Consider the following 9,516-nt stretch of genomic DNA (forward strand, 5'->3'; position numbering starts at 1 on the left):
CAATCTCATCACAAGTCTGACATCTACTGTAGAGATACTCTTGTGGAGTTTCCTTCAATTCCCACTGCAAGCTCAGATTTCTAAATTCTGATTCCTTTGATACTGATCCTCTGTGGGATTTTTGGCAATAACAAGTCTTCTTGGCAGTTTCTTAATTTTTAAAAGGAATATAAAAATAACTGTTTACCACAAAAAATCAGTTGTTTTGTGCTCAGAAGATGAATAATACTTTGAGTGAAATACAAGCCCAGCATGGTAGGGCAGCAATAAGGCCAGAAACTGCTTAATTCCTACATTGGCCCTATCATTATTTCGACCTCGTTTATCATCTTTGAGGTGTTCAAATAGATGTTCTTCAGCACCTCAGCAGACCAACTACACACCAGAAAAGATCATGGTACAGACAACATCAAATGCATTGTCTGCAACCTGCAAAAAAAAGCATGTTGAATTGAGCAGTAAAAAGCTGAAGGTACTCCCCGGAAAAACTTGGGAGGACTGTAGCTGATAATGGATAAAATAGTTTATGGAAGGAAACAGGGAACTACGCTCTCCTCTACAACTTAAAAGCAGATGGGATAAATGCTGCAGAAAGAGAAGTTTGTCTGTTTCTAATGCATGCAAAGATTTGTGTTCTGGGGTTTCTTTTCCCTTTTTTTTTTTTCCCCCTTCTTTTTTTTTAACCAAACCCAAGCGAACAGAAACTTTTCTACCTGAGAAGATAAAAAGAAGAGTGGATTTTCAAAGTCCACACCATTCAGGTGGATTACACTGCTTAAAAATAAGCAGTCACTGACTAGAAAATCTCTTTTCTAAGATTATTCTTGCCATACTGTGGTACTACTATAAATTTGCAACTATATGAATTTTACAAAACTTACCTCCAACGATGGACCAGGAACCATGGTGATAAGCTGGCTATCCTTCAATGTTATCTAGATGCATCTTTTACTGTAAAGAGTTCCATATGCCTTTGAAAACACTATTTAGTAAGTATGATTTTAGTGCACGCCTTCTACTCAGTATCCTCACAGTTCCTAGTATTCTTGGATGTATTGTGGAAACCTGCTTCTACCTAAATTTGATTTCTGGAATCCTTACCTTGCCCATATCCTTGCTATACTTTCAGACCACATGGTTTTTACTCCATCATGAATTATATTCTTGTTTTACTTTAGCACCTTCTTTTCTGTATGCCACACAGTTGGATTTTCTTCTTCTTTTTTCACTCATATGCAGAACACCACAAATTGGAATTTTCTTCATTTTCTTCAAAGACAACAGACATCTCCAACACGCCTTTTGCTCCCTTACTCCATCTAATTTTGTTGATGTTTTCTATTTGCTCTAACAAACAGACTTGTTTTGGATGTCCCAGTGTATTTTGTCTCCAGCCTGTGTTTGCTTTCCAGTTTGAGAACTTCCTGGCAGACAGGGGCTGTAAGTTTGCCTCGTAGAGCATTGAAGCAAACAGTCAGTGCTTAATGAGTAAGATACCTGGTTGCTCAGGAGGAAACAGACAGGTGTTGTTCACCATGTTATGAGACACATTCTGCCCTACAAACTCCCCAGTTCACATCAAAGGAGAGAATCTGAACATCACTTTGAACACTTCTGACAAGAAATTACCTATCTACCCACATAACTTTGATGGTATTTGATGCATTTGTCAGTGTCCAATATCCATCACCTTTTAAAGGAAGATATGGTAATCTACTGCAGCTCTAGCTAGCATAACAAGACTTTGCAGTTTACCATTTTTTATGAAGTTTGTCATTTGCGCGTTCTCCAAGCTTATTCATAGTATGGTACTGAATCCATTGGCAAAACACAGACTCCATGTACTCATCTTTTGTATGTTCAAAAGGATTTGTTTAGCATTAGACACACATTCTCAGCATTGTACATGTCTGTTACTTTTAGTGGTAAGAAAAGGCTAAAGTAAAATCCAAACAAAATTACCACAATGCTCAAATCCCAATTTATCTTCAACTCTCCTGTAAGTACGGAATCTTCCCATAGGCACTTTCTTAGCCATTTAGGAAGCTGCCATCCTGAAGCTGAAATAACTTACAATTTGTTAGGGTTTGGGGTTTCGGGTTTTGGGTTGTTTTTTCTTTTTTTTTTCCCATCTATCCACAATTTGCTATTAAGTACTCCCCTTTATTTAAGCTTTACTGAAGTGGGGATTTCCCATTCGCCTCTGGGAACAATGGACCTATGGATGGAGAAAAAACAGATCGCAGAGAATTTGCTCCTGGACCAAAAGCTCCAGGAGGCTTGTTCCTCCTCATTTCAGAAAGCAACACAGGTATTCAGGCACTGTACCAGGAAATAAAACTACAAAAAGGAGCCATAATAAAGGCTGAAGAGACTTCTTTTCCCAAATGTCATCCACTAAAGCAGCTCTTGCCTTACAAATCAGTTTGCCCGACATGAAATATTATCATAATGAAAGAAGTTAAATTTTTCTGACCAACTCTTTACAAGCTTAATAATGAGAAGCCCTGTGCACAAATTCTCCCTGAAATGTTAAAAAACTGTGTGTGGTGGGGGTGGGTGGGGGTGAAGTAATATGATAATGGGGGAAATGATGGAGGGAATGGGAAAATAGCCTGAAGAGACCACAAGGGATCATCTAGTCCACCATGCTTCCACAAAGCAGCACCAGTTATTCTTGTCTTTCCTAACACATTTGGCTAATGGCTCCATTCAAAGTTTCCTTGTAAATCAGATCTTCAAGACCTCTGATTATTGTCATTGTACTCTGCCTCCTTCTTGCTGTACAGTGCCCAAAGTCGGATATCGCACTCCAGACTACCAACACACTCACAAGTAAGCAAGGAGTGTCTGTCAACAGCAATTGCACTCACTGTGCAGACAGACATTTAAACTGAACTACTGACAGAGAGAGAAACTCATGTTTCCTAAATGGCTAAAGCTCATTTCTCAGAGATATACAATATCCTGTTAATCATCTGAACTTGGAAACCAGTTCTAACAAGAGACTGGATAGCTCAAAATAAAAAGCTCCCTTAGTTGCATCACAGAAAAATGCAAATAATAAATATTTAGAACATATTCGCTCTTCAGTGTCTCTAGTAGTTGAATCAGCACTGATCGGAAATAATCTCAGTTCTGAAGCATTTGATTAGCAAAGAATATAGAAATGGTCTTAGCAAAGCAGGTGAGGAGGGGATATATTTGTCTTTAGTGCTAGTGCCACAACTGGCGACCCTGCACAAGAACAGAATGCACAGTGCCCACATTTCTGGCTGAGAGCAGATATTCCTTCATAAGAAATTTAAAAAGCAATGGTATAATCAGTTCGAATGACAACCCTATTAAGAGCTGTCTCTTTAAGCCTTCCTTAAACAATGCTGAAACATTTCAACAGGATGATATTAGGAAACAGCAAAATACCAAGGGATTTCAGCCCAGTTAAATGGAGGGCTGATGCTGGGAGAATGCAAGTTACTAGAGTCACTGTCCTGGTTTCGGCTAGGAAAGAGTTAATTTTCTTCCTAGTAGCTGGTACAGTGCTATGTTTTGGATTTAGTGTGAGAATGATGTGGATAACGCACTGATGTTTTAGTTGTTGCTAAGGAGCGCTTATCCTAAGTTAAGGATTTTTCAGTCTCCCATGCTCTGCCAGCAAGCAGGTGTGCAAGGAGCTGGGAGGGAGCATGGCCGGGGCAGCTGATCTGAACTAGCCAAAGGGGTATTCCATACCATAGAACGCCATGCTCAGTATATAAACTGGGGGCAGTTGGCCAGGAGGTGCCGATCGCTGCTTGGGGACTGACTGGACATTGATCAGCAGGCAGTGAGCAATTGCATTGCGCATTATTTGCCTTTCTTGGGTTTTATTTCTCTCTCTTTTTGTTATCTCCCTTTCCATTACAATTGTATTATCATTATTATTACTATATTTTATTTTATTTCAATTATTCAGCTGCTCTTAACTGACGAGTTCTACTTTTTTTTCTGATTCTCCTCCCCATCCCACTGGGGGGTGGGGGGGAGGAGCGAGTGAGCGGCCGCGTGGTACTTAGTTGCCAGCTGGGGTTAAACCATGACAGTCACGCAGCCAGACAGTAGGATATGGGGCCTCCGTGGAGACCATCTTTGGTTTCCCAAGGACTCTGTCTTGCTGCTAGTCACGCTGCAGTAGGTAATGCTGCTTTGGTTACAGATGTATACTGCACAGGTTTCCCAGGTGCTGAGGGAAAACCTAAGGAGATGAAAGCTCAGGGCAGCAACTTACTGCATGGCTGTATTCAAGCTTATTTGCAGCACAACAACCTGTGTGCAGGTCTCATATAAGGTATATTTATAATGGTGTAACACATACTGACCTTGAGTAAATCACTAAGCACGCAACTTTTGGTGGTTTCAGTGGTCTTATTTACGTGAGTATATGAGGCTTATCCACAGCCAAAGCCTTTGAACTAGATTTTCCATATATTTCTGCTATCATCTACTTCATTCTCTCTAAGAAGGAACAAGAAAACTCATGGCTTAAATTGATAATTTGTTAATGTTTCGCATTGTACAAAACCACAAGCACAAAGATTAAAGTACAAAATATATAATATGTTTTTCACGTGATACAGTTAGCAGGAAATATTTTAGACAATTTTCCCTCAGAAAAGGCTGGTTCGTTAAAAGCAAAGTTATTTGCAAGGAAATGTGTCAATTCATTTGCCATTTAAAAAAGCAGAGAGTGTTTTGAAATTGCTCAAATATTCCATTTACATATTTTCAAGATTAAAAAGTTCTGGTGTAAAGTTCAAAATTACCTTTTTTTTTTCCTTCCCCCAAAGACTAATATACATATGTAGAAAAACAAACCAAAATGAAATATTTCAGAATTACTGATATAAAATATTTAAGTTGATCTGATTCACCTTCCCCCTGACCTTTATTTATAAAATAATCGATATTTTCTCTTTTTTTACTATTTCAGAGAGGAGAAAGTTCTGAAACTTCAAAAAATTCTTCACACACATGATAATTATTTCTGATCCATCTTCAAGTTCTGTAAAGTCATTTCATGAAAATTTTTGAAGAATATTTTTTTAGAAATATTTTTAATGTATCTTTCTTTCTCCTCCCTGATTTTTTTCATCATTAGGGACATTTTTTTTTAAAACAGTCTTAATATTAAAGAGTCCTCCTTTTTCTGTGGCTTACTCTTCCCAAGGCCTTAGTCAACAATTTCTAACACTATAGACTATTTTCTTATAGCAACTAATGGTGGAGCCACAGATAGAAGTCTTCAACTTAAGGTGAAGAATAGGTACCTAGAAGACTAAGAAATGCTGGCAATGATCTGATTTACAAGAAAGTATTAAAATCAACAACTCAAGGCCTAAGGCAAAAAAAAAGTTCTAAATAGAGATAAAATGCAATATAAAGCAGAGGTTTTCAAATTTTTCTGGGTGAAATAGAGCACATTGCACTTGTTGAACTCTGGAATACTACCAAAAACAAGGATATAGATGTTCAGAAAAGGATGTCCTTGCAAAATTGGCAATAAATAGCAGCAACGGTATCACATACACGTAACAGTTTCTCCACTCACAGTCATCAACTCACTGGCCTCTTATAAAATTGTACTCAGTGTCTGGTAGAGGTTTATACCACAGAAGAGTATTGCCTCATCTGTTTTAAGTACAATGGACAGGTTTGTTGCACTTGAGGGGAGATGTGTCCTTGGTGAGTTGTCTTCTGCATCTATCGGTCAAGGCAAGATCTTTGCCGTCCAGTAAGCTGCCTTCTTCATGCCCCTTGATGCACAGCCCCAAAAGACTTTTTGACGTCTCCCCCAGTCAGGTCAGCATTTTACTTTTCAACTAATAAGAATACAATTAATCAACAAGCACTCAAAATTCTGCAGTTACCAAGGACGTAAAACCTCCAATATTTAAAGAATGTATTTTTTCAGTAAGCTACTTATTTTGTCTAACTCATCCTAACTTCTATGAAAATTGACCCTTTACACAAAAAGGTTACGTACAAAACTGCAAGCTAGGTTGTGGGTCTGGCCAGGGCTGGTCTCTGATGTGAATAGCCAGTTCAGGGGAGTGACCACTAACAAGTCTTAATTGCAAGAGACTGTGAGTTAAGTGCCTAGGTAGTGTTCATTTTGCACGTTTTCACATCTGATTGTCTGTATTTTTGTAGACATTTCTAAGTTTGATGTTGAATGGCATTTTGCCAGAAAAAAAAAAAAAAAAAAGACTTATAACAGTTGGGTGCTAAAATCCTACCTTCTGGGCAAACAGTGATTTAGATGTGATCGAATATTAAATGTATGTGCATGTGTTAGTAAATACATACTTGTAAAACAGTCACTGGTAGCATAAATTTGAAGTCTTTATATCAAGATAGAACATTTATAATATACCCAGTCATTACAACGTAAAAAAAATGGTCTGCTGTACTAGCAGCCAATATTGCTGAAATCAGCATTTGCACTGTGAAGTTATTAATATCCTGCTTATTGATTATCATCTGCTTCATTGTATCCTCAAGATGCCCCAGGCACAGATCAGATGCCATGTGCTGATCTGGACCCTCTATCTCAGAGACATGAAAATGTTCCAGCCAGAACACTCTTGTTTACCAGCACTAGGACTTTACCGAGTTACTACATTATTACAGAAAAGAAGAACACATAGGACAGTTTGCTATCTTTACTACCGAGGCTGCATTTTGAATCCCTCACTGAATCTGTCAATGCCTTTGTAACAACTTACAATGTTTCATACAGAGAAGTTAATCCAAAAATTTAAATACAGACTACATGTTAAGTTTTATATTAAAAATTATTTGATCTGAGCAGCTGTCTTTCTGACTAACTCAATTTTCTGCAAGTCTTCCAATATTTACTCACTTCAAAAGAGGGTTTCAATTCTGCTTAGTCAAGAGAGAGAGATTTAAATGGAAAAAGCAACTTCTATGTGGAAAAGTCCAACTAAGAGGAAACATCCAGAAAACATTTAATTTACTCAGTGTCAGTATTTCCCTAAAATACAATGTTAAGGATTAGACTCTCACTTGACGAGGAATGCTACGAGTCACATTTGCGGAAGTAAGTAAAGGAAATATATGCAAAGGTCAGACAATACTACACATAGTATCTTAAAAAATCTTCCCTTATTATTTAGCAACCTAGTCAATCATCCAAGACCCTCGGGCTAGTGGGTCCCAGCCTTCATTTTTTTCAAAATTAACTGGAAGACATAGGTATCAGTAACTGATGCCGTACTAGAAGAAGCATCGTTAAGAAGATGGCAGGCACAGCACTCTTCCCTTGTGCTTGTTCCAAGCAGCAGCAGTAACTAAAACTTCTGGAGTTGCAAAAACTTTCTTCTGAAACAGGGATTTTATTTTAATAACAACGTTTCCAGGGGAAATACTAGTCCTAATGAAATCAAGTGGATATTAGGACAGTTTGTCTTAAAAATCCATATTTAGCTAAATCAAAAGATCTGTAATCTCCTCTCAACAATATTTTAAAGTCTAGCACCTTTTCTGAATTTTGTTCTAATTTTTTTTTTCCAGATAGTTCAACTAAGGATGCATTATGTAAGCCTATAAGTACAGAGTTTCTTCTGTTTTCTGTTCTGAGACAAATTAAAGGTCAATTTTCAGCACATTATATTTTTCTTGTTTTCTGACTATTTACACATCTTGAAAATCAGGATAAAGGAACTGAAATCTAATGTCTTAGGGTAGCATTTATTTTGCTGCTCTGAAAACAAACAAACAAACAGATAAAAAAGCCCAAACTTGTTGCATCTATCTGGTAGCAAATAAAATCACTAGCAAGGAATCACCTCTCATGTTTTCATGAAATAAATGTTAATTTTTGTTCAGATAGAATTTGCATATTTGCCACAGCTCAGCTATGAACTACTCACAGAAAATCCTAAGAACACAATGTGAACATAAAATGCTACTGTCTGTTGTCTAAAGACACCTCAGTTTTACAGCAGTGGTGTTGATGCTTCCAACCTTTTTATTACCTGAAAACCCATCAACAGCTTTATAATGATGAATGCAACACAGTTTAGTTTGTATTTGCAAAATTCACTTTTTAAAATGGCAGATGTGTGCCAGCACATCTGGAAATCACTTTTAATTATACTTTCCTCAAGTGGGAAAGCAGTAGCTTGTACCCATAGTGAAGCTTTTATATCTGACCACACAAATGCTAGCAACCACCTGTGCTTTACACTGATTTTCATTATAGAGTATATCACATTACTACCCTATTATTCCAGAATGACATTTGAAGCTGTTGTGTGACTAAGCTGCAGCAAGTGTGGTCTTGAAAAGGCCTCTACTCTACAAAAATGTAATAAACTTGATTGCAGTTAGGGTACTTACCGCTGAGGATATCACAACGTGCATGCTCCTAAAGTTGGCTTCTCTTGCTCTGAAAGTCATAAAAGATATACATTAACAATCATGATTACCAGTCTGGGAATTGGAATTTAGCAAACTAATGTATGCCCCCAAATGAGATAACTTGTAAGTATTTGGAATTCCTTTCCAATATTTGTTTCTTTCCTACTATTAATACAGGAGTATTATAGTCAAATACTTTGCTTCTTCAGCCATGCTCTGAGATTACAAAAAGCAATTTCGACTGTGATCTGTCTGCCTAACAGTATTTCAATTCTGTCATAAATATTTTAATAGGTTGCAAACATTGTGAGTTACATGACTAGGTTGGGTTTTCTAAACTTAACCTTCCTCCCCTACTCCTCCCTACCCCACCAAATGTAACAGCTTTTTTACATCACTCTTCCTCATTTCTGACAAAAACCCAGATGTTTCAGAAGTCTGTGGAATCCTTTTCTTCTTTAAAATACTCTTTCAATATTTTGGAAGAGTGTGATGTTGACATGAGAAATTTTGTATATCATAGTGGAAGGGAAAGGTTGAGCATTTGTAATGCTCAGCCCTTGGGAGACCTGGCATGCCCAGGGACAGACTCATCAGAAACGGACACCACTATGTGTAACTTTGCAAAATGTAAAGTACACAATTTTACAGACTATATTTTAGGATAATTTGCTATGTTGACCTGCACAATGTGCAGGTAACTAAAAAAACCCCAAACATCACTTTAGCACAATTTAATCTGCTTATCAGTTACTATGCTTGAAAGAAAAGCTTCCACACTGTTACACATCTAAAAAACCACAGTCACCTGTCTTGTATTTTCTGCCTTTAATTCAGGACTTAAGTTTTGTGGTAACTCATGAAGCCACAGAGGATCCCTCATGGGACTGAGCCCTCTCCCAGTGTGCTGCCCACGTAACTTCACCACATGCTGCCAAGGGCTCTGGGATTGCAGCTGAAACTCGTCTCGCTTTGAGAAAGACTCAAAGCAGACCTCAGCCTGGGATCCCGAGACAGCCACTACGCTCCCTCTCTACCAGGCAGAACAACAACCGATCTGTACAGTCGCAAGTACCTTGGCTTCGCTCCTGCCCT

The 9,516-nt window shown here is 37.9% G+C and overlaps 1 long non-coding RNA gene across 1 annotated transcript in view; it reads right to left on the reverse strand.

Annotated features, from left to right (window-relative positions):
- Nucleotides 1-8,451, reverse strand: part of LOC127029439 (uncharacterized) — a 93,806-nt gene extending 85,355 nt beyond the window's left edge. The window contains exon 1 of the long non-coding RNA XR_007768196.1: nt 8,401-8,451. This is a non-coding gene — a long non-coding RNA (uncharacterized LOC127029439). The remainder of the gene's footprint in view (nt 1-8,400) is intronic.
- Nucleotides 8,452-9,516: the final 1,065 nt, after the last annotated feature.

This window comes from Gymnogyps californianus, chromosome 1 (assembly GCF_018139145.2).
Source record: "Gymnogyps californianus isolate 813 chromosome 1, ASM1813914v2, whole genome shotgun sequence".
In the NCBI taxonomy this organism is placed as follows: Eukaryota; Metazoa; Chordata; class Aves; order Accipitriformes; family Cathartidae; genus Gymnogyps; species Gymnogyps californianus.